The following is a 26,164-nucleotide window of genomic DNA, read 5'->3' as shown; positions in this document are numbered from 1 at the left end:
TTGTCAGCCCAAGAGGGGGCATCAAGTCCAGGCCCACTGCCTAGCTCCAGTCAAAGCTGAGTTGCAACCTTGTCTATGAAATTGGGTGGCCCCCACGGAGCCCCTCTTTTGTCTCTTAGAAAAACTGATCACTAAGAAGCTCACAGCCGGAGATGGAATCCACCCTTCGCAAAGGAGTTAAGCCTTCGTGTGTCTGGATTACTGACTGACTTTACCCTGGTCTCATTTTACTTGATTTGCCTTACTCTGTTCTTTTTTGCTTCTCTCTAATTTTGAAATTCTCAAATCCTTAGGAAGGAGGGTTAAAAATGAGCAAATCAATTAAACGAAATGATTAAACTCAATAAAATAGAGATTAGACATAACATGATCATTCTCTATGTTTTCTAGGAGGTCTCTGAGGTGAGAATTAGTTGGGGGACCTTGAAATGAATCAGATAACCAGACACTTAAGTGTATCCTGGAATCACAGATAGGCAGCAGTGGAAGGGAATTTAGAGGTTTCCTAATCTAATATTTGCATTTTAAAGATGGGAATAGGGGCTTCCCTGGTGGCACAGTGGTTGAGAATCTGCCTGCTAATGCAGGGGACACGGGTTCGAGCCCTGGTCTGGGAAGATCCCACATGCCACGGAGCAACTAGGCCCGTGAGCCACAACTACTGAGCCTGCGCGTCTGGAGCCTGTGCTCCGCAACAAGAGAGGCCGCGACAGTGAGAGGCCCGCGCACCGCGATGAAGAGTGGCCCCCGCTTGCCGCAACTAGAGGAAGCCCTCGCACAGAAACGGAGACCCAACACAGCCAAAAATAAATAAATAAATAAATAAATAAATAAATTAAAAAAAAAAAGTACTCCAGTGTATAGTATCATTTAAAAAAAAAAAAAAAAGATGGGAATATAAAAACTAAAGATGGGAAAAAACTCACCCAAAAGTCAGGAGTGACTGTGTGTCAAAGATAACATCCTTTATTCAATAATCCATTTGTTTATTGAGCACCTACTAATAACCAAAGGATGGTGTAGCAAAGTGGTTGAGAGAATGGCTTTTGGATTTAGACAGCCCTGACCAAAGACATAGTTTCCTCTTCCTGAAATGTAGATTGTTGTACTTACTTCAGAGGGTTGTCCTGATGACAAAATAAGACCTTACCTGTGAAGCCTTCAGTGTAACGCATGGCATCTAGGTAAGATGAAGAAGTGTCAGCTACACTTTTCCAGTTTCCAGGCTCTCAGTATGATGTTCTTTCCCCACGTGATGGAGCAGTAGAATGTGACGTAACGGCCATCAAGATGTTGGGATTACAAGATCCAAACTGTTGCCCTCACTCCATCAGCTTCAAATCACAAAGGGAGGCCTTGAGTGAATCACTGATTGGAAAGCTCTTTCCGTTCCATATAATAGTGATTAACAAAGGACAAATTTATTTCAAAAAAACAACAGAAAGCTGGGACACACAACTCAACTCCGTGCTAGGGAATCAATGATTCCATTACAGAGAAAAGCCACACAGCAGATTGGGCCCAGTACGATCCCACTGGTGCCAGCGTAATGGATCAACATAGATGGCTAAATGTCCTGTTTGCCACAGTGATAGCTACATATATTCCAGACAGAGTCACCAGACTATTAAAATGTTGTACAGGTAGCCTAGAATTTGATTCTATTTTTTCTCACTATCTTCAGATAATCCCCCATGTTAACTTAACCTACCAAAGAAGTAAATGGTGCAAATGTAAGGAAAAGAGACAGTTTTTTCAATCATTGTCAACAAGAACCTTGGGTTCTGCCAGACTGTCTTCATCACCATGCCATGGGTATTTCACAAGCTCTGAGCCAGAGAAGCTCCACCTCTTCCCCGCCATGCCAGTTTGGGCGAGTCTTTAAATGTCCATGTCCTCATGTTGACATGGGGAAAATAATGGCCACATTGCTGGGATGCTTGAGAGGTAAGTGAGACAAAACCTACAGTTTCCAATACACAGTCGAAGCTTAACAGTGGCTTATTCATCCCAGCCTCTGTGCCTTTGCCTGTACAGTTAGCTCTTCTAGAATGTGTTCATGTCTCTTTTCTGTCTATCTAAATCCCATCTATCTTTCAAGACCAGATTAAGGCAAAAACTCCTCCAGGAAACTTCCCTACCCTTCTCAGTCCACACAGACTTCTAATTCATTGCACGTGTTATTAGAACCCCCCATTTATAAGATTAGAGACAGATGGAAGTATCTGATATCCAAAGGCAGCGGGCTGATATTTAATGTGTTCTCCCCATCTCCCATTATTCTACAGTGGTGCTAAACCAGCCCACAGCCATACTACTTATAAATACAATGATTAGAGTAAAATACATTTTTTTGAGAGGCAGGACCATGTCTTATTCTTTATAGCCCTAGAGTCTAGCACTGTTCCAGAATGATGACAGAATTCCAAACTGAAGGGCTTAAACCACAGAAGTTTATTCTTTCACGGTTCTAGGGGCTAGAAGTTCAAGTAAGGCAGGCCATGCTCTTTCCAAAGCCTCTCAAGGAGGACCTTTCTTTGCTTCTTCCAGCTTCTAGTAGTAATAGGAATTCCTTGGCATATAGCAGCGTCACTGCCATCTCTGCCTCTGTTACCATATGGCGTTCTCTATGTACGTACCTCTGAGCCCTCACCAGAATCGCCTTTAACATCCTTATTTCTACAAATAGTTTCTAAGGCAACCCAGGATTTTTCTAGCATGAATCTCAAAAGTCTTCTAGCTTCAACACATTATCTATTCCAAAGCTGCTTCCACATTTTTAGGTATTTGTTACAGAGCACTCCACTCTTGATATCAAACTCTGAATCAGTCAGGATTCTTGAGAGAAAGAGAACAAATAGGATGCATGTGTGTTTGTGTCTATAGACAGATAGATAAACAGATATATAGATAGACAAGGATTTATTTTAAGGAATTGGTTCACGCAATTGTGGGGTTAGCAAGTCTGAAGTTTGTAGCACAGGCCAGCAGCCTGCAAACTCAGGCAGGGTTTCTATGCTGCGGTCTTGAGGCAGAATTTCTACTCCAAGAAACCTCAGTGTTTGCTCCTAACTTCTTCAACTGATTAGACAAGGCCCACCCACATTATCAAGGGGGATCTTCTTACTTAAAGTCCACTGATTGCAGATGTTAATCACATCTTCAAAATACCTTCACAGCAACATCTAGACTAGTGCTTGATCAAACAACTGGCACCAAGATCTAATCAAGTAGTCACATGAAATTAACCATTACATAGGGCTAGGAGTTGTGGTTAAGTTTTGCCTTTGCTGTTAACTTACTTGGACTCACTGCTAATTCACACTGCCTTTCATTTCCTCAATCATAAAAAAGAAAAGTGTGGAGTGACTCCAAAGTATTCCAGCAAGCTCCAAAATCTGTAGTTTATAATATGCAGATTCTAGGTTGTCCTGATTTGCTCCTCTTCCTCCAGGACCACCTCTGTCCATCAGCCATCGATTTCACTATCACTCCTGTCCAAATTCCCTTCCTGAGCCCACTTCTTAGCTAACCCCATTGATCTCAGAGGCATGAGGTGGGGAGACTTGATGCGGATTATAATAAACGAGCTACTCTCAATGGAAAGAACATTTATCTTGGGAAGGTATTTATTCGGTTGGCTGAGAGGAGAAATACTGTCTCCTTGAATGATACAAAATAAAAGAATAAACCACTTTGTTAAGCCTAAGCTGGAAGCAAACAGAGGACCGTGGGCACAACACAGTTCCAACCCCATGAGTCGTCTGAGTTACCTGGTGAACAAATTGAGCAGATAGAGAGTGACAGGCTGTAATGAGCACACACAGATGCCACTTGAATCCTGTACATATGGCACCTTTTTTCCAGACATCTTATTTTCTTTAGCCCCAAAGTCTTCCTAATATTTCAGATTCATGCTGTGATTTTTTAGCAGGATGAAATGACAGCAGCTCAAAATTATATCAATAATAATATTCTGCTCAGATGAGAATGATTCCAAGAGAATGTGTTCCAAGCTGCTAGTGGGACCTCTAGCAACCATCAGGAAAAGAATTTCTTTGTGCCAAATAATTAGGTAGAGCATTTTAGCAAAGAAGTTAAGAAAGAAGGCTGTGAGGTCACTCAGACCTGAGGAATTTTGGCCCTGTCATCCATGAGCTAAAGGTTAAGTCCCTGAAGTTTCAGTTTTCTTATTTTTAAATTAGAAATAATAATATATCCACCTTATATAATTGTGATGATTGAATGAGAAATATATCACGTGTATTGTAAAGTATATCACAAAAAAGATGGTGCATAAGAAATATCCACAAAATGAAAACACTTAATTGAGGTTCCCTGGAGAGTCTCTAGGTGGGAGATTAGGTTACTATTCAAACATGTTAACTTTTTTCTCCCTTCTTTCAAGAGCAGACCACCTCTCCATCCCTTGACCTGACATTGGCCATGTGGCTTGCTTTGGACAATGAGATATTAATTGACATGACTAAAGGCTTGAGAAGCAGTTGGTCTTGCCTCCCTCTGACTTGAGCAAAACTCACTCAGGCTGGCTGGCCTGTCCCGGGTGAGGGCAGGAGAAACACAGATCAGAGAAGCCACAGTGAGCTGATCCCAGTTGACGCTTAGAAGTGTATGGACGCCCAGAAGAAATCAGACCCTCAGCGGACTCACCGAGCCATGAGAACAAAGGTTGTTGTCGTAGGCTACTGAGTTTGAGGTTGGTTTGTTAGACAGTAATTTTGTGACATTAACTAACTTATTGTCTCTCTTCATAGGATGATCTTATATCTTAGTTTACCCAGAAGTGGCTTGGTTTACACCTGTTTTCCAGTGTCTCATCTGTTTAACATTTTCTAGATTTTTCTTTTTCTTCCTTCCTTTCTCCCTTTCTTTCTTTTCCTTCCTTCTCTCTTTCTTCACTCTTTCCTCCTTTTAAACACAGTATTATATTTATTCATTGAACTGAAATGAGCTCAGATGGGTTTGGGAGACCTTCACTTTGCACTTGAAGCCTCAGCCGTGATCTATCTACTAGCATTGAATGTACTCAAAAGAGACCCACGGTAACATATGATTAAATCTGAAGGATGGCAGAAAAAACACCACGCCTCTCTTTTCTTGACCCTTTCCAGACAGAAGGTAACTAACCTCTCTTTCAACGACAACATGAAGGGGACTTGCAAATAAGACAAAGCGTGCTCAGACACTAGGAGCTAAGGACAGCTAACTCCTTCCATCCTTGAGTGGCAGTGAGAGAAAGACCTGAAGCTGCTGCCCATCACCTGGTGGACCACACAGTTGTGCCAGGGCCACGGTGAAGCTTGCAAGCTTCACAGTGCTCCTAGGCCAACTCAGAGGGCTATAGAGGAAACTAGTAAAATATAGGTTAGATATATATGAAGCATGTGCAGGAAATAGCCTGAGAATCCTGCTTTACAGAGTTGAAAGAGAAGAGGGTATCATTCATTATTTAATTTAAACTGACAACTATTTTTAATGATTTTATTTGATAGTAATATTGGCATCAGAGAACTCAAAATAGTGCACGTGCATGGTTAATGAAATATAAAGTAGAAATCTCTGTTTCTGAAGAAAGTTAATTATGACATGTCACAAAATGCTAGTAAACATTTATCTTCCACCATGGAGGCTGCTGTGATCTCACTAACCACACAAAAACAAAAAGACCAATTGTACTGAAGAAGCATCAGTATCCATTTCAAAATTATTTTAAGAAGACAGTGGCCTGACAACCATGATTCAACACACAAAGTGGCAGAAGGTGTGTTTGTAATTATTTTACGGAGCATGACTTTGAATTTAGATCAAATCACAGTTCAAATTAAGTTGGCTCTTGTTGGCTTCTGAGTTTTCTCGCTCACACACCAAATGTGAAACTATGATTTTTAACACGTTAGCACTATTGAAAGAAGTTCACAAAGAGTTAAATGATTCCTGTTTTACATAGAAAAGATACTTCACTTCAGATTATTTCAATAATGAATCTTCTTTAAATTCATGAAATCAGAGTAGAGCTATTTAAATGTTACTGCAAATTCAGTTTAAAAGTTCCACATTAAATGGTACAGATGAACCGGTTTGCAGGGCAGAAATAGAGACACAGATGCAGAGAGCAAACGTATGGACACCAAGGGGGGAAAGCAGTGGGGGGGTAGGGGTGGCGCTGGGATGAATTGGGTGATTGGGATTGACATGTGTGCACTAATATGTATAAAATGGATAACTAATAAGAACCTGCTGTATTAAAAAAAAAAAAGTTCCACATTAAAGATTAAAAAAATTTGTTTTCACAATGTAATATAAAAATAAAATTTAAAAACCTATGGAACAGAGCTGGAATTGGTTGTGAGGCAAGCATAATTAACAATGCCATTTACCCCTGAAACGAATATAACATTGTATGGCAATTATACCTCGATAATTTAAAAACAAAAGCCATTCAGATGAGCTGCAGTAATCTACCAATCAAAACAAAAGCTGTAGTAGTCAAAATATAAACATAAATACACACATGCAAATAAACATCCCAAGTAACTAAACTACAAAACTGCTAACAAAACAAAGGTTGAATATTAAAAAAAAAAAAATCAGCATACGTGTGTCGACAGTCTTTATTCCCCTTCTTTAATCAGATTTTACAAACGTTTGATTTTTGCAGAACTACTCTGTAAGTGAGCCTAAGTGCTCTGCAATGCCATTACACTTTTTGTAAACAGGCCTCTAAATTTTGGTTATATTCTGTTCAAAACCAAATGGGACACACACACCCCCAAAATAAACAACAAAATAACTCCTGCAGCTTTTGAAGCTTTTAACAAATTCCAATTAATAAAACAAAGCTTAGGCTCTGTTAGTTTAAAGAGCTGTGATGGTGACAGCAGTCATGTCTGCTAATGTCACTACAGGCCCCGGAGGACGTAGGTGCCATTTATTGTCCCTGCTTGATGAAAGGAAAACACGTACAGAGGCGAGAAGTACCCACGGATCCAGGAGTAAGGCAGGAGAGGTCACGGCCTCGGTTTACACATGTGTAAAATGGGGGTGATATCAGTACCGCCGCCCTCACAGAGCTGCTTTGAGGATTGAACAAGGTCATTGATGGAAACTGCCAGGCTCAATAAATCTTAGTGACTGTTGTCAAAAAACAAATAAAAAAACAAAGCTTACAAATAAGAAGACTTTAAACTTTATTCCAAGAAAAGTAACAGTAGAAATGAACAAGTATGAAGGTGTAAATGATGTACAGGCTTGAGTTCTGAAATTCCTTAATATGTTTGACAGAATATTCTAAATAATTGTGAAGAGAAATAACTTATTTGAAGAGTCTTGTCTAACAATACATTGGAGGAAGAAAGGTACTCGAATGAGGTAAGAATAGGGCCTGGGACAATATTTGGAGTGAAATACTTATACTCTTGAGTATGAAGGAAATGTTTAAGGATATCCTTCAAAAACAGAATTTGTCTGGTCCTACCAAATACTTCAGCATCCATAGAGCGTGTTTTCACAATTAAAAACAGGGTCTAGATAAATGAGTCAGTTCAAAGTGTCAAATTTCAAATTTCTTGAATTTTACAATGAAACTTTGAGGTGGATTGGAGACAATTCATTAAAATTAAAGCACTAAGACTATTGACAGAATTCAGGAAAATATTGACATAATTTTGGAGACATAAATAGCTTAAAAACCGTTTAAATGTAGGAATATACTCTAAAGCTTTTTATTCAGCTTAGACTATTTTTTGTTTCAGATAATCCATATAAAGATGTTTTGACATTTGCTTTAAAGTACATGGACAAATATTGGTTTTCAGGGGTGTGTTATTTTTAGTTTAAAAAGAATTTTATTTTTGAAAATAGTTTTGAATAGAACTACATTATAGACCATCAATGTTATAAAATTAATTTGTCAGCCAATAAATAAATTTTTAAAGAATATCAAATTTCAATGATTTTGGCCTCAAAATACACCCTGGGTTGAACAGTAAACTTGAAAGTAACTCCTATTTTAAGATCCCTTCCAGTGCAATATTGTTTTTCATTCTAAGCAATAGCAATTGACGAGTGCTTCAAAATTCCCATTTGAATTGCACAGAAATAAACAGAACAGAGTTTGGGTGTCCAGTCATCCTGGGCCCAGTAACGCCAAATGACAGATGCTCCTGGACAAGGAAGCAGAGGTCTGCTCCTAACAGCTTCTAATTTCTCTCTCTCTCTCTTTTTTTTTTTTTTTTGGACTTTTTGTCTCACCCCAGCTCCCCCATACTGAAATTTGCCCTTAATCTGTAACTCTTCAAAGTCCAGGATTTGGGCTAAGAAAGTTCTGTGTAAATAGTTTTAATGGCAGTTTGTGATGATGCTTTGATGTTCTCATGAGGTACTACTTGCATTCTTTTAAATGTCTTTAAACATCGCGATTCACATTTACTTAGAAGAATCTCTATTAAGTAGTGAGAAATGTCAACAATGTGAGTTAAAAACAAGATACTCTTTTGTTGTCACAAGCCAAAAAATGTTTTTAAGAAACTTACTTTAAGGCCATATCATTACCTATGTGCTAGCTACCAGCTAAGTGGAAAGCGTTAAAACCATAGCTCAAGTCACAACTCATGTGTCATGCCTGTTTTTAATTACATTACACTGGTCTAGGGGAAACGTGGTTTCAGGGTCTTTGCTGCATTACAGAATGCAGCCATAGAAAGTCAGAGTGAAGTGGTCACCAAGAGTTTTAGAGAAAGTTATGATTAGCTTCTGGCACAAAGACCAAGGTTTTTTCATCGTTCAAAGTGAATCTGATGGCTCACAGCAAACAAACCTGTTACAAAGTGTTTTCTATAAACCATGAATCATGTGTGGTGCAAGAGTGTGCTTCTCTGCTGTATCCTTCTATTAGTCATTTCTACCTTTATTGGAGGTTTAACCCTTAATGCTTCAGGGTTAATACCTTTTGAAAATAACTCAGACGAGAAGGCTGAGGTCAATTTAACGTGACAATGCATGAGTTGCCACATATGGGTCTTTGCATGCTAGTATCTATTTCTTAGTACAAAACACACATGTTCCAAAGGTCACAGATACTCCCAAGGACTTGAAGCTAAAATGAAGGCAATTTGAAGATCAAATATCCAATAGCAGTCATTCATGCAATTCTCAGGACATGACTTTCCAGATACAACTTTGACACATGTGAGCAGTGCACTCACCATTCTCACATGGCTGTGATCCTTTTCATTTTAGATGACACTTCTCTGTATGTCATTTCATTGGATTTACAAAGTCACCTGCGAGGAGGATAGACCAATGTTACAGTTGTCCCTAGATTTATATATCAAATAGAAAAACTGAAAAAGAGCCGCATTCTCCTTTTTCAAGTTTTACATGGCTTCATTTGATCCTGAATACAATCTAATAGGAAAAACAGCATAACCATTAGATTCCTTCTCTGCCCAAGGTTGTTGAAGTTGAAAGGAACATGAAATTGTGCAAACTTGGTCAATTAAAAAGAAAATTTACTGTAAGGATCACCTGTCCAACCTAGATGTACAAGTAACATCATCCTGCCAGACTTCATAGGAACTGAGATGGAAACTAAGGCTGTCTTCTCTCCCCACCAAGGTCACCTTGAATTTCTTATTTCTGCTTTTCTGCATCTCCTGTTTGGCTCAATTGGTTTCCTCCAGGACCTGCCACTGCAGGCAGCCCCTAGTTTCCCAGACACAACTGCATAGCTACAGCTCCACCATCATTGGGTAAGTAGTTTCAGGGCCTCATAAAAACACAGAAAATCTGGATGACTCAACCCTTCCCATGAACTGGTTCCCTTGGGGTAGAGTGTTATCCTTCATCATCAGCTGTGGATAGAGGTACGGGAAGTTTTAGAACAATGCTGGGAAATTAAATATCTAATTAACCTCTGTTAATACTTTCTATGTGCCAGACACTGGGCTAAATATTTAATATGCATTTTCTTATTTTGTCTAGTTGACAAACCTAAGTATAGATAGTATTATTATTCTTATTTTACCAATGAAGAAACTGATTCACTGACTTGTCAAAGACTGCAGGTTAGAAAGTTGTGAAGCCATTCTTTTTGTTCTGGGCAATTGATTCCAAAACTGTGCTTTTATTCACTCTGCCATATTGCATCTCATAGTCTCTAAATTTAATACTATCTCAACCTTAAGGAATCATTTTGAGATGTTTATGGAGCTTAACATTTGAAGCCAAAGTTTATCTGGATCCTTAAATATCTAAGAATTATTGAAGAACATTGGGAATAAAAGGAAGACAAAAGTGTGACACTCGCATCATACATTCACACACAGTGAATAAAACAGTGAGACACTGTTGTAAGGTGCAAGGTAATAAAATAAAGATTACAGAAAACAACCTATTTTATCTATGAGTACTTAGCATATGATGAAGCTAATAATTCAAATCATCAGAGAAAGAATAAACTATGCCCAAAATGAGGCAGAGACATTAGCCATCAGGACAGTGTCATATTTCACAACATACAACATTTTAAATTTTAAATTCTGGACTCATTAAAGGTATACGTTATTTATTTAATACATATTTATGAAACATCACTATTACCTAATGCTACACAAGGCAGCATTGACTCATATCCAAAATGATTCTTTTGTCAGTTTTTTCATTTCAATAAAATTGATTCTATTTGAGTCTAATTCTTTCACTCACCAAACATTTACTGAGCACATTCTCTGGGTCATGCACTAGGATGGCAGTCAATTAGCCCAATCTCTGCCCTTAATTACCAACTATGTTATGCTTCTGTATTTCCCAAGGTACCCAGTTTAATTCTTGTCTATAAAGAATTTTGAAATATTCATTGATGGCCAAGAACTTTACTATACCATACCTTGAGCATATAGAAGAGGAACAAAAGAGGAAAAAGGGAGAAAGAGGAGATGGAGGAGGAGGAGGAGGAGAAAAGGAAAAAAGAAAGAAAAACAAAAGAAGGAAGGAAGAAAGGGAGGGAGAGAAGGAGCAGGAGTAGAAAAGGAAGAAAGAAAAAAAGGAAGGAAAGAAGGAAGAGAGGGAGAGAGAGAGGAAGGAAGGAAAGATGGAAAGAAGGAAGGAAGGAAGACTATTGACTAGTCCCTGCATTTATTAGAAAACGTATATTCTAGTTGGACAGATATACAAACAAATTATTTCAATATAATACGATAGATGCCAAAAAGGATATAATGACTGACTGCTAGAATGCACAGAAGAAGAGCATTTAGCTGAATGTAGGGATGCCAGGAAGATTTTCTCAAGGTCATGATGCTGAAGCAAGGTTCTAAAGGCCAACAGAAGTCAACCACTGGAATAAAGAATAGGTACAGATTGAATAAGTACATACTGAATTGATTGAATAAATAATGAATGATTGATTGAATGGATCAATAAGTAAGAGGATGGAGGACTCAAGAATGTGTAACGTGATTCTGACCTCTAGGCTTTTAATTAGCCACTGGAGAAAAGAGATAGGAACACAGGGACTCGGTTATTCTCCCAGAACAAATCTAAAGAGAACTTCTCTGTTAGAATGCTTTTGGCTGCATGTAACAGAATACATGACAAAACAAGGCATGAACAGTGTTTTGTACAAGTGCTTGTAAATGAATCTCTAAAGATGCAAATGCTTAAGATAGGAATTTGGTTATTTCACAGCTCAATTTCACAGGCCTCTGGGCAATGTCTATCCCGTTCTCTTGTATAAAAACAACATTCCAGGTGTATGTTTCCTTCACTCTCACACTACTCCACTCCAACACTACTCACTTTCAATGTGTGGTTTGGAAAACCCACACATCAAACAATTCTGTGACACCTGGATGTCATATTATTTAACTTAATTCTGACACTTTCTACCTGGAGATACTGGAGATATAGTGTCAGACCCCACAGGTTAAGGGCTCCATCCCACAAGACTACACCGCCCCACCCCCCCAAACACACTTCAGACGCCAATTGCAAGTCCAGGTTGTTACCTGTGCTTCTGACCAATAGTCTATAAACTGGAGGCTCCCACAACCCCCTCTTAGGGTTCGATTAACTTGTTAGTGACTCACAGAACTCAGGAAACCAGTCTACTTACTAGATTACCATTTTATTACAAATGATATTAAAGGATACTAATAAACAAATAAACAGCCAGGCAAAGAGATACGTAGGGTGGGGTCCAAAAGGGTCTTGAGCACAGGAGCTTCTGTCCTCATAAAGTTCAGGGTACTTCAATTTCCAGGTACATGGGTGCCTCCTGGTTCAACCTGGAAGCTCTCTGAAACCGTCCTTTTGGGTTCTTACGGTGGCTTTATTACATAGACATGACTGATGCAATCATTGGCCATTGGTGATTGAAATCAATCTCCAGCCCCTCTCCCCTCCCTGGAGGTTAGAGGGTGGGGCTGGAATATCCAATCCTCTAATCAAGGTTGGTTCCCCTGGCAACCAGCCCCCATCCTTAGGGACTTTCCAAAAGTCACCTCATTATCATAAACTCAGGTGTAATTGAAAGAGGCTGGTTACACATGACAAAAGACATCCATTTCACATTTATTACTCAGTTTCAGGAACTGAGGACCAAAAGAAATATTCTAACAAAAAAATGCCCTTCGTTCCATTAGTCATGATTTTATCACATGACCCTGCTTAGATACAAAGAAGGCTTAAGAAAAAAAGCATCTGCCATTTCAGCCTCTTTAGAAGGAACCGGATTTGACCATCGTAGAAGTGTGGGAGAGCAGGATCAGCACATGAGCTAGGTGAACACTGAAGAGAAGAACTGCCAACACGTACCTGTGATGACCCTCTATGTCCTCAGATGATACATGTGAGCATCAGTCCCTAAGTATGAACAGTAAGGGGTAGTCATTTAGCCGTGTTCTGTAACTTGTAGTATGTCTCACGCGTCTCTTATGCACAGGATTGTCCCCATAATGAAAGAAGTGACTTTCTGTTAAAGATGATTTCGATAGCAATGCAGAAGACATCTTTTCTCATTGCTGGTCTTACACCTCACGTCAACTTACGTCAACTCTAAGGAAATCAGTGCCTCCACTACAAAGATGGAGCTGAGAGCAAGGGAACATCGATTCCATGCCGGGCTTTCTACCAGGAACTTGACACCCATCCTCTCATTCAGTTCTCACACTGATCCTGGGAGGCAGCATTAAACCGGAACTGAGGTTCACCGGGTCAAGTTTTTGTCTCAAGTCAGAGAGCTGAGTGATGGTACAGCTGGAAGTCCATCCATGGCTTGTTAAAGAGCATCCCTCTGTTAGAACAGGTACATGTCAGGAGGTGATGCCACGTGTATTGAAATATGCTAAACATTCTACTTTTGTAAGCACTCCTGCTGGGAACCTCAGCACTGAGGAAAGCAGGAGATAGCTCTTTGAAGTCCCTCTTGCTTATGCATTTAATATATCATTGGGTCTCACAATGTAGGGACCATTTTCCTAGTCCAGGACATTTATACAGCTTGTGCAATGATAACCATCAATCACATTAGAAACAACTACGGGAATGCCAGTGGTTAGGACTCTTTGCTTTCACTGCTGAGAGCCAGAGTTCAATCTCTGCTCAGGGAACGAAGATCGCACAAGCCACACGGCGTGGGCGGAAAAAAAAAAAAAAAAAGAAAGAAACAACTACGAGAACAAAAATACCAAGGGTTTGCCTGAGCTTTGCAGAACCTATTATCCGAAAGATTATGTAATTTGTTTTGAACCTACACATTCATTATTCATTCAACAGATATTAACAGAGCATCATGCCTTGGACACCTGTAGATGTTTATAAATGTGGATTTGTGATCAGCCTTTAATCCACCAACTATTTGCTGATTATCTCCTAGGTGCCAGGCATTGTGATAGATTCTGATGGGTTAAAGAAATCAGCAAAACCTGGTCGCTGCCCTCAGGAACTCTGTTACTTGAGAATTATTCTTCAATCTCTCCAGAAAAAAAAAAAAAAAAAAAAAAAGATGTGTTCTGCCCTTTTCCCTAATGTAGGAGCATAGTCACATGTATAAAGTCATAGATTATGTGCTGGCTTTTGTGTTTTCGCCCACTCTAGATGCATTCTCTAGCCTTCTCCACACTGCTCCAGGCCCTGTGGCCTGCTTGATCTGGCTTCCCTTGCCTGATGGCATCCAGTTGGGTTTGCCAACGAGAGGCACCAGTGGGAAACTGGAGGGGGGAGGGGATAAAATGCAGTTTAAGTTATTTCTTTTCTGCTCCCTTCTTTGTGTCATCATGGTGTGTGTGGGAGGGACTATGGTTCCCACTGGGTGCCCTCCTCCAGAGTCCTGGGTGGGTTTCTCCAGAGTTCCAACTCTCACTGGGCTCCAGTAACACTGTTTTCCTTTCATTCTTTTGGCCGTGGGAGTGACAATGGCTTCCTGCCTTTACTGGTCTCTGGGTGCCTTACTCTTTCTTATTTGTTTTCTTAACCTGGCACAGACATCTATAAATAGTCCCTGTGTTAAAATCTCCTCATTTGAACCATCTGGGGCAAATGCTGTTTCTTACTGGGACCCTAGCTAATCAGAATATCGAAGTTGACAACATTGGAAAAAATCATCAGATCTCTCTTTTTCGTTTTACAGGGACAGAAATCAGGTCCAGAGAGCACGGCACTTGAATGAGGTTGCTTCGTCTCCACGGGAAGAAGAAATACCAGCTCACCTGCCTCTCCAGCCCCTGCTCCTGTGACACGCACCCCAGACCACCTCCCAGCCTGAGACGTGTTTCCTTTGTGGGGTCTGATCTTCCAGGCTTTGGACAGTGTCCGCTTCTGCCAGCGTTTAAGCCTGCAAGCTAAGGACATGAATGAACTGAGTCATCCCCACAGAGCTTCATTAATTTCAAGGCAATTTAAGATTTCTGAGTCATAGGTTTCAGCCACTTAGACTTTCCCAGCTGGTACTGCACTTGCCCACACACATTTTTCTTTCAAGATTGCATCTGGGTCTAGCTGTGTGGCTTGCCCACTCTTCATCAGTTTGGGAAGAGAAATCGACCTCCTAGAGTGATCTGTGCCGGGCTATGCCTTTTCCATGTGCCGTGTGCATTGGAGTCTTTGCATGAGGACTTAATGGAATTAGCTGTCTGCAGCTCGATTCAGACTCAAACCACCGGAGACACGCACATTTCCACATTCTATATCCAACACGATATTTTCACCCAGCCTCCCAAGGAAACTCAGTTATACCATATGGTGACTCCATTCTCTGAATAATATTTAGCAACTTGATGAACAAAGACTGAATCATATCTTAACTCTCTTGGCCAAGTATTGTTTTATATAGCCACCGTATTAGTAATATATATGTTTTATTTTTTACACTAGTACTTCCTGCGACGCCCACTGGAAATGAAGAGCTAGACCTCACTGGAAGAAGCCTGCACCGTCAAGGCATTCTCGCTTCTTAGCCATCTTCTATTCAATATTGCATTGTGTATATGATACATTCAGAACCTCTGCTTTTTCTTTTCCTCCAGAACAGCTGCTGGATTGAGCAACAGTCTCCCGGGGTAACACAGCAGGGAATCCTGGGGCATTTCCCAGACGCAGAAAACAAAAGATGTGTATCCATGGGGGGGATAGGGCTGGAGCTCTCTGCCTCCCACCAGGGAGAAGTCCTACAGTCTCAGGATATGGGGAGGAATCTTAGCAAGCCTCTGTGGGGGGTCCCTGTGGTTAGGTGATCTTCAGAAAGTCACTTTCCTTTCTGAGCCACAATTATACAAGGATAATAATGAACACCTTTGATAAACTGCAAGACAGTAGGCAAGGCCTACGTCAGTCATTTATAATGTGCAGGCACTGTTGAAGCCTTCTACGTGCTAAAATAGATAACCAACAGGGACCTACTGTATAGCACAGAGAACTATATTCAATATTTTGTAATAACCTATAAGGGAAAAGAATAAGAATATATATATATGTGTGTGTGTGTATATATGTATATATATAAAAGTGAATCACTTTGCTGTACACCTGAAACTAACACAACATTGTAAATCAACTCTACTCCAATAAAAAAAAATGTAATCAGAAAGAGCAGCAAAAAAAAAAAAAAAAGTCTTCTATATACAACCACAGGTAAGATGCAATCTATACTTTCAATGAACTAACCAGCTGAAAATAGGAATATGCAGGGATCATTTCAATGAAATATGGCTTGGCTAAGATAGAGCTTTGCACAGTGGAGACTCTTAGCTCAACCTGAGAATTCCTGAAAAAGCTGGTGCTCAACGTGGATCTTGCCAAAATTTATGGAAGTGAGAAAGGTATTCCAGACAGTCGAGAGCCTGAGTCTCAATTACTGGAGAGTATAATGCGTTGCACAGAGTGCTGGGAATAAGGCCACATTTATAGTTATTAAGAAATATTTTTTATAATTATTAGAGCGTTGGTGGTTTTTGAAAATCAAGAAAGAGATTTCTGGGGGAGTCCTCAAGGTATGATAATACTCTTCCCATATCCGTGGCAACTCTTGGGCCCATCTTCATGGGAAATTGCTGTAAAGTGCTGACCTTCTGAGAATTAGGAGATAGGAACCAGCCTAATCCACTGTTTTCTGAATGGAATTGCATTTTCTCAGCATGCATGTGTACCCAGCAGTGTGACAAGTACAGAACAGAGGAGAAGGGAGAAGATGTGGCCCTTTCCCTCAGGGAGCTCCTGATCTATTGAGACAGTCATGTTCACCTCATATAATTACAGCAGATTAATCAGAATTCAGTATATAGTCATGGTCCAATGATGCCATGCCCGTCAGGAAAGAGGATATTCTCTAAGCCAGACGCATCAGAAGAAGGAGGGCTTGGGAGTCATTCAACCTGTGTTTATTAAGTATCATCTTACGATAGGAATTCTTTTTATTCCTCTGGGTAAGACTTCCTAGAGGAACTGCCTAGCAGACCCAGAAAGGTGACTATACTACCTTGCTCCAGTTTTCTATTACTGAGTGAAAAACTGACCTGATACTTAATGGTGGAAAACAACCACCATGGTATTATACGGTGATTTTGTGCAGCAGGTATTTGGGCAGCTGGCAACTCGGTGGTATTCTGTTGGGGGCTGGTCTGGTCTGGGAGGATCAAGATGGCTTTCATTCTCCTGCCTGGAGCTTTGTCAAGGTTTGGCCAGAAGGCTTGGCTCCAATGGTCCCCTCTCCCTCTCCATGTCATCTTTTGGGCCTTTCTGTGAGGTTTCTCCAGGAGGGTAGTTGATTGGATTTATTTGGAGGCTCAGGCCTCCAAGAGACTAAGGAAGAAGCTTCCAGTCTTCTCGAAGGCAAGACCTAGAACTGGCCATGCATCATATCCACCATTTTGTATTGGTCCAAACAATCTCACACGAGTTTATATTCAAGGTCAGGGCACGGGACCCCGCCTCTTAATGGGAGGAGTGTCAAAACTCTGTGGCCATCTTTAACCTGGCACATTTATCCCTCGACTCTGGTCACTTCATGTGTGTAAGACAATCTTGGTGATTTATGGCTCAAGCAAAAATGTGATAGGAAAAGGAAAAAAAAAAAGAAAAAAATCTCAGATGAGGAAATAGGGTAGGGCATGAGAGGCGTCTTTCATTATACTGTGAGTTCCTATACGGTCCACTGTGCTCTGCCCAGAACCTAGTATGGTGCTTGACACACAGAAAGTGATCCATCAACAGAACTGAGCTAACTGACAGGCATTTATTACTATATTTCTAGTTGTGTGAGTGAATTTCTCACACTAAATCTCCCAGGAAATGTGCCAGGGGAATCTTATTGCAAAACTAGCAGTTTATTGGGTTGACAAAGAGAACATTGAATTAAGGAGATTTTCAGAACACAATGGAATCATTTTAGTTGTGAAATGTGGACTTAAAAAGTAATCATTTAGAAACATCCAAGAAGCATTTGAAGACTGGATGACAAGATGCAGCCCCTTTTCATTCAAGCACAGACTGAGGGTCCTGCGTGGGCACGGAAGTGCAGAGGCCCAGGCAGATGTGGGTCAGTCCCCAGTCTCTCTGCTGCACTCCCGCATCCAGGCTCATTCTACAACACCAGGCTTCTAAGAAGTTGATTTACCCAGAAAACCATGATAGCAACCACCATGCATCCATCACTGTCCTAGCACTGAGGGTACAGAGGGAAATTAAAACATGGCGCTAGGTCTCCAGGGCCTCCAAGTCTCTACACTGAGGCATTCTCTGCCCATTCCTAGATTCCAGGGAAATGCTTGGGCATCTCAAGGTAGATCAAGATGGCAGGGGGTAGAGAGGCTGAGATAGCACATTGCCCAGCCATGGAGCCACCATGCCAGAGGGAAGAATTCTTGAAGAATATCAGAAGTGTACAAATTCCCTCAGTGTAGGTCAGCAGCTGTTAGCTTCCACCCCTTCCTGTTAAACATAATCATCTTCACCCCAAGATTCTGACGTATCACCCTAGAGAATGCCAAGGCAGGCAACTTCTGAAAAGGCTCCCCATGGTCCCTGGTATTCACACCTTGTGTAATCCTCTCCTGTTGTGTTTGCGATGGCCTTGGTGGCTTGCTTCTGACAAGCAGACTATGGCAAAATGATGTGGGATGTCACTTTTGGGATTAGGCTATAAAAGACTTTGACTTCTCTCTGGCTCTTCTGGGGTATTTGCTCTAATCAAGCAAGATGCCATGCTGTCAGCTGCCATTTGGAGAGGCTCATGTGACTCAGAACTGAGGGTGGTTTCCAGTCAACAGCCAGGGAGGAAATGAGACCCTCAGTCCAGCAACGTTCAAGGACTTGAAACCTGCCAATACCTAAATGGGTGACCTTGGAAGCTGAAGCTTTGGGGGGCAATTTGTTATGCAGCAACAGATAACTAATACAAGCATATAAAAGAAGAAAATTTAACTAACTCAGCTCTTGGTCTAGTGCCTCTTTCTACTACACCATGTGATTTCTGGCTAATAAGGATCTTTCATCCGGAGGACAGGGGAACATCTGGTCAGTGGCATGAAGTCCTAGTATTTTAACTCAGCTGTCATATTCCCCCATGGTCTGACAGTGACCTTGTCTCCCAGTTGTCCTCAGTATCTGTAGGGGATTGGTTCCAGGACCCCTCCCCCACTCCCCCTCAGAAGCCAAAATCCACAGATGTCCCTTATATAAATTTTTAAAATTTGCATATAACCTATGCACATCTTCCCGTATACTTTAAATCATCTCTCGATTACTTATAATATCTAATACAATGTAAATGCTATGGAAATAGTTTCTGATGCAGGCAAATTCATATTTTGCTTATTGGAACTTTCTGGAATTATTTTTCTCAAATATTTTTGATCCGCAGTTGATTGAATCCATGGATGTGGAACCCGCAGTTAAGGAGGGCTGACTGTACTTTGTACAGGAGCCCTGTAGTCAGGGCCAACCCACACAACTTCCAGGCCCTCAACAGAGCTTCACCCACCTGCCCACAGTCCTCATGACGCCCTGCAAGGTCTGTGCTATGATGGTGCCATTTTCAAGAAGCAGAAACTAAGGTTTAGGGATATTCTGTAATTGCCATAAGGTCAGAGAGCTACTGAACTTCAGAATAAGTGCTCAGTAACAGCTTCCTGATCTCTTGAATGACGATTGGTTGACTTTTGTACCTAACTCTTTTCTAGATGCGTTGCAGAGTCTGTCAGGGGGCAAGCGCTGTGGTCACTGAGCAACTGTGTGATTTAGAAAGAGGATTACTTCCCTGTAGCAAAATACCCTAAAAGTCATAGTTGTTAGCAAGCTCTCTTATTATGCAAATGAAGACAATGAAGCCTGAGGCTTGACGCACACCCCATATTTAGAACAAAGGACATTATTTCTTCAACCTTCCTCCAGTTTACACCCCCAGGATCACACACCATCCCCCAGGTCCACACATACAGAAGGACCCATTTTCTAAAGTGTTGGCTTCATTGCTAGGAGCTATCCATCCAGTGAAGAACAAGCCTCAACCTTTCTGAGTTCTGGGACACAATTTGAATAATATAAAATTTCATGTTGTCCCAAGGGATAGCAATTATACCTAGATATATTTTTTAATTGCCTAAATGGGGAACAATACTATGAAATTAGTTGTTTGCTTACAGTTTTATATTTTATTAACCCCCAAAGTACTCATGCATATTTGGATGTGAATTGCACAGATAGGGGTGAGACATACCATTCATTCCATCTGTGGTCTACTGAGTAGATTGCCCTGTATAGCGCTGAGTCTCCATGCTGCACACGCTCTACTCTAAGCCCACCTGGGGATCCAGGGCTCACAAGGTGGAAACCACTATTCTATAGATAATGCCTTTTTGTTTAGATACGCTTTCCTGGTTTGCAACTATCCAATGAAACTATCAAATGAAACTCTATGCAAGGAGCCCCAATGTAGGACCTCAAAATTGTTTTAAATTTAAAACAAAATTTTGACACAGAAGGAAAGAGAAGAGAGAGAGGAGAAAGAGGGATGCAAGGACAAGGCAGAGGGGGAAGGCAGTGGCAGGAAGGAGAGCTGTGTCGTAAAATGAACGCAGGATTTGCTATCAGAAGTACTGGGTTTGTGCTCACGAGCTAGTGACTTAAATTCCTTGAGACACAGTTTCTTCTACCGAGGCCAGTAAGGAACCTCCTTTATGGAGCTATCGTGAAGATTAAATGGCACAAAATTCATAGGAGTGCTTTGTAAACTGTCAAGGCTGTGGCACATATTAATTCTTAATAGACCTTAATCTGAGCAATCAGGGCCGTCCAAGGTCATGTTGCTAATTGGCCAAGTTGGGGCCCAGATCAACTCAATGTGTCCTTGTTCAGACACTGGTCTACTGGTGACCAGCTTGATTTTCCCAAACTGAAGGTTGGCTTTTAAAAGCTGAAGAGGGACGTAAATGATCATTTGATTCAGCCTATTCCCTTGGTAAGGAAAGTATCGTTACCGCCACTCCACGATGGGCAGGGGATTGAAGTGCCACTCAGAGCCCTAAAGCTCATGAAACAGAGGTGGGCGCTCAGCTCCCTTGAGGTCTGTCTGTGTGCCAGGTATGGAAACACACACTAGATTTTCCAGAACACCCTTCAGACTGAATCTATTTTTACAGTAACCTAACACTCTAGATAAATGTAAATTTGCAGCACTTCCTGGACCAGCTGGATCGTTTTACCTGTTTTCACTTTTGTTTATTAGCTGCTCAGCAATACATAACAGGACGGCAGACAATTTGTGATACCCAGAAAATTCCCATATCCTGGGTTTCCCAGCATCCTCTAATTTAAAAGCAACAACAACAACAAAAAATTCTCCTAGGGCCTGAGGAAAAAAAGGGTTCCAAAATGGCAATTTCTTCTGTATTTATACACTGGACTTTTCCTAGTGGACCATTTATCCAAAGAGAAAAACAGACCCCTTACCTAGCCATGGTAAAACAAACCATCACAAAGTCACCTTTTAATAGGTACTGTTAGGATTCACCTTGGACATAAGCAGCTATTTTTCAAACACAAGCTGCTTGGAGAAAATTGAGAAAAGAAATCACTATTATGGAAGGATTATAAGTGGGCCATTTAAGCCAAAGGTTTAGACATCTAGAAAAGCATGATGACAGGCAACGTGATGTAGTAAACCTTATTCATTCCCCTGCCCCCTTCTTCCCCAGCACACACACACACACACACACACACACACACACACACACACACACACGTGACCAGCATAGCCACTGAGTAATGGGCAACCATGGGAAAAGTTAAAGAGTTTCTCTGGGTCCTGGTTTCTTCATCTGTAAAGTGGGGGTACTAATATCTATTTTGATGGGTTGTATAAGAACCAGAGAGAAAGTGGCTAGTCTAGCACTCAAAAGGCATAATTAAAGTATAATTATTATTAAAGTTAGGAATAGAGAAGACTCTCACAGTAATGGGGCAATTTATGTCATGAAGCTCGGAAGTAAGCCACAGGCCTCATCACCACTGGAAATGTATCTCTCCATCATGACTGTATCCAAACCCCAGGGTCATAGTGAACTTGGCCAAATGCATCTCTGACAGCTGTAGCAGGGAAGCTGTGTATCCTCTTCCCTGGATCTCTCCCTTCCTCCTTACACAGAGGAATGACAGAAACTCTTCCTAGAGTTAACATGGAGGAATAATTAGGGGCACTTATCTTCGTGGCGACTTTTACTGATTCTGATACTAAGAGATCTGTAGATTCTATCATCAGGAATATCTAGATTGCAACTCATGCATTAACACCACCAACCTCCTTGTTATTGACCAAGCACACCCATGCCTCCCTGATCTTGAACATACCATTTAAAACCTGAGGCAGCCATAAAGCCAAATAAGAGAACTAGGGAACATGATTAGAGCAACATAGAGGGAACTCCTTGGAAAGGAGTAATTCCAGGGAAACACAGAGTCACCAACCATCAAGTAGGGTATGACTCAAGTCATAGGCATAGAGGTGGGAAACTGGAGTCCACAAAATGGTGTGAGTGGCTGGTGGGCATGTAACCAAGAGGAGTGGGAGATGAAGTTGTTGGGAAGTTCTTGAGTTCCAGCCCCGTGTCTATACCCAAGTTTCCAGGTATGGTCAAGAAGATTGTGTTTTGCACAACCCCAGGGGTGCCATTCACAAAAACTTCAATGGGGAATGGAATATTCTGCACTTGTGCAGTCCACAGCCTGCACATCAGCACATGGCAGCATTCTCTACAGTTCGTCGTGGAAGTTTGTCACAGATTTTTGAGCCTAGGTATGGCTTGCTGTGAGAGTTGTTTAAGAAACATGAATGTCATCACCCGTGGTATATGTCAGCCTTCAAGTGACACAGTAGTCTTAGGAGTTGTTCTCAGAAACCATTTATTTGATCAAGGAACACAGTACTTAGCTTAGGGCTTCATACTTAGCAGGAAGCTACCGTACGTTTGCTAAATAAATGAACTAATGAGTGATGACGTGAATTAAGGAGCAGTTAAGTACATTTCAAGACAGAGAATGTTCTGCAAAGCATGCAGAACAGATTAGTGACCTATGGCAACTGGATCTGACTGTTCTACAGAGTGGACTGGTGAATATTTCCCTGTAATTATATAATCCTTATTTTAATTGGCACATCACCTTTTATCATAGCTACATAATTGTATTTAACCATACCTACGACTGTATATTTAACAACTCCTTTACATTTTATTGATACTTTAAGCATTTTATCTATTATTATTATTATTAAAAGTTGGATTGCTTTCTGTGGACATATTTCCATAATAAGAATAATATTTATTTATGTTACATGCAAGACCTTGTGCTAGTTGCCTTATATACATCTTCCATAATTTTCACGTTAGGTAAATTTCAGATTACAGTTCTATTTTATAATTAAGGTATTCTAAATTCATCTAAGGTCATATAGCTAAAAAGTGAATGAATGAAGAGTCCCACACACATCTTCCTACTACATGTTTTTTTTTTTTCAATCTGACAAGAATTACTATCAATCTAGGTAAAAAGGTTTAAGGCACTTGGTATAAATTACGTAATCTATCCTGCACTACAGTCATTTCCAAAGGTCATGAATTTGGCCTTCAAGAATGGGCAGGACTGTGGCCACTGTATAATTTCATCAGAAGTAATGAATGTATCAATACTATCAATCGTTTACGGCATCGGTTACCCATCACTATCAGTTATTTTCTCAGTCTCTCCAGGTGACAGTGCTTTCTCTTTCCTTGGAAGTGCACTGATATTTACTCCATGTGATCTCCAGCGTGATCTTTCTAGAACCCCAACCAACCATGCTACTTGCCCCATTTAATGGTAGCCTTGACTCTACATCTCTTCTATTCTGGTTGGTCTATCAGCCCCTCCCCATTCTAATCGCAACTCACTTTGCCTGCCACATGCCTGGCCACTGCCACCAAGCTGCCAATACCAGAGCCATGGGGAGTTATTAGAAATTTCAGAACATCCCACTCCTTTGCTTCTGCACATTCTTTCTCTCTGCCTGAAATGCCAATGACAATCTCTTATTTATGTTATTTATGTACAGGAAGTACATTTTTTAAATCATTGTATCTCTTTTCTCAGTGTCTGGTGCACAGTAGGTTTCAATAAATACTTGAAAAAAATGTGAAAAAATCACATTTTCTGGAAAATTCCCTGGAGCCCGGGAAAAGTGGTTCCTTCCTCTACACTTCCTGGATGCCTTGATATCTAATTGCCACATTGTTACACAATGAAATGATGTATTTCCATATGTCTGTCTGAAGCCGGACTAGGAGCTCCTGGGTGTCAGAGACCAAATCTTACTCATACTTGGATCCTTAACACCCAGCGCAGGCCCAGCTTATGGTAAACCTTCATAGATTTCCTGGAATTGAAAAATATAATTCTAAAGCAATCACATGAGCTGAGCAGGGCGGGTGTTAGGCTTCTCATTTTACAGTTGAAAAAAGGGGACCCAGGGAGGAAAAAAAAAAAGTCTCGACTCAATTTTCATTCAAAAATCAGAGGCCCAGACAGGGCTGGAACAGGGTCTCCTAAACCCCTAGTTATAAAGCGCTGTTGGTGGCCACTGAACAGAGGAGGCTGGCGCCTTTCTTTCTGACCCCTCGGCAGAGAAACAGAGGTCTGTTCCTGAGACAGGGACCAGCACAGGTGTCTTCATGGGACCAGACTGGGTGAAAGAATACTGCTCACCACTCATGGTGATGGCCTGGGGGAACAGATGAGTCCCCCTAGGGTCAGGGACTGGGTCCTGGTTTGTGAGAAGTAGCTTGGTGAGACCTGCCAGGAGGCATGGGACCACTCCTTGACCTTTTCACACCCTGCGGCCCTGTGGTGGCCCGTCGTACAGTCTGTGTCCTCTCTGGCCAACCTCCCAGGAACTGCTTATCACCAGAGTAACTTGTTTGTGCATAATTATAAATTATAAATATGCTCCAGGGGGCATAATTATACAGAGCTCTCTTTTTTGCTCAAAAGTGTCCTACTGTGGGCAATACATGATATAGTCCCCTTTTCCTCCCCCACTAGAAAATATGCATACATGTATGTAAAAGCTCAGAGGGCTCCAAGAGTCTTGTAAACGCCCCTTTCCCAGCTCCTTGGCTTTTATTTATTTATTTATTTTTTAAGTTTGTCCCCACCCCACCCCCCCCCGACCAGATTGCTTGATTTACCAGGATACATTAGGTTAAGGCCTGGAGGTCCCAGCCTCTGCCTGAGTTCAAGCCCCTTTCCTGACGTGTGTCTGCCTAAGCCAGAGGACTGGCACCTCCTGCAGAAGCTGAGAATAACTGGAGTGAAAAGGCAGCCCTCACCTGATTCTCAGTGTTGAATGCCTTTTTGGTCCACGTGTGCGTCGGGGCAGGGGGCGCCACTCTGGCTAGCGGCCTGGAGCCTCGCAGGAGGTGTGCGTAGGGCATTGCGGGCACTGCTTCACTGGGCCAAGGCCCTCTGGGCACTGTCTTGGGAGAGGAAGAATTAGTGATTACCTTTGGTCTGAGTTAAAAGGTGCCTTCAAGCTGGTCTTCTGCAGAAAATACTCAAAGCCTTGGTGGGGGGGGGCGGGGTTTGGAGGGTGACACCAACGAAAAGTAAGCAATCGATTTCTTTTTAAATGGGGAGAAGAGTGTTGGAAAAAGATAACGAAACTAATTTTTGAAACTCCGTGCGGCACCACTGATGCAAGTATATTCTCCACGGAGAAAAGCTACATCTGAGCAGCGGTGTCCTGATGCTCAGAGGATGCCCTGCTTTCTGGGGAGAAGCGCCAGGAAGATGAACGGCTTAGAAAGTCCACTAGCCACTGCTGGAGCTGCTTGGGTACTTGTGACCGGGCGACTCCTGCCCAGCCGCGCGCGCAGTCAGCCTGTGGAGGCGCCGGGACCCTCCCTCGCCGGTCCGGTGCTCTACCTCCCCAGCCCCGGGCCGCGGTTAGATATTGCACTTTGTTTACCTCGCCCGGGCCGAGTAATCCAACTGGGAGGCAAGCGCCCGCACCCGGGGCTGGGAGCTGCAATGGCAGTGGCAGCCGGCCGCGGGCGCGGGAAGCCGCCCGGGGACTGGCAGCGGCGAGGCTGATTGATGGGCCCCCGGCTCAATGAGGGCGGCCCGG

The 26,164-nt window shown here is 41.7% G+C and overlaps 1 long non-coding RNA gene across 1 annotated transcript; it reads right to left on the bottom strand.

Moving 5' to 3' along the window:
• Positions 1-885: 885 nt before the first annotated feature.
• LOC309643275 lies at positions 886-26,130 on the bottom strand. Its single transcript, XR_014253669.1, has 4 exons — positions 26,006-26,130; positions 25,368-25,514; positions 14,727-14,858; positions 886-1,334 (listed from the first exon to the last, which is right to left on the bottom strand). It is a non-coding gene; the product is annotated as an uncharacterized lncRNA (long non-coding RNA).
• Between the last annotated feature and the right edge of the window lie 34 nt (positions 26,131-26,164).

This window comes from Balaenoptera physalus (genome assembly GCF_965194825.1).
Source record: "Balaenoptera physalus genome assembly, chromosome: 15".
Taxonomy (NCBI): domain Eukaryota; kingdom Metazoa; phylum Chordata; class Mammalia; order Artiodactyla; family Balaenopteridae; genus Balaenoptera; species Balaenoptera physalus.
The sequence above is the reverse complement of the archived record's forward strand: the minus strand, read 5'-3'. Positions and strand labels throughout refer to the sequence as shown.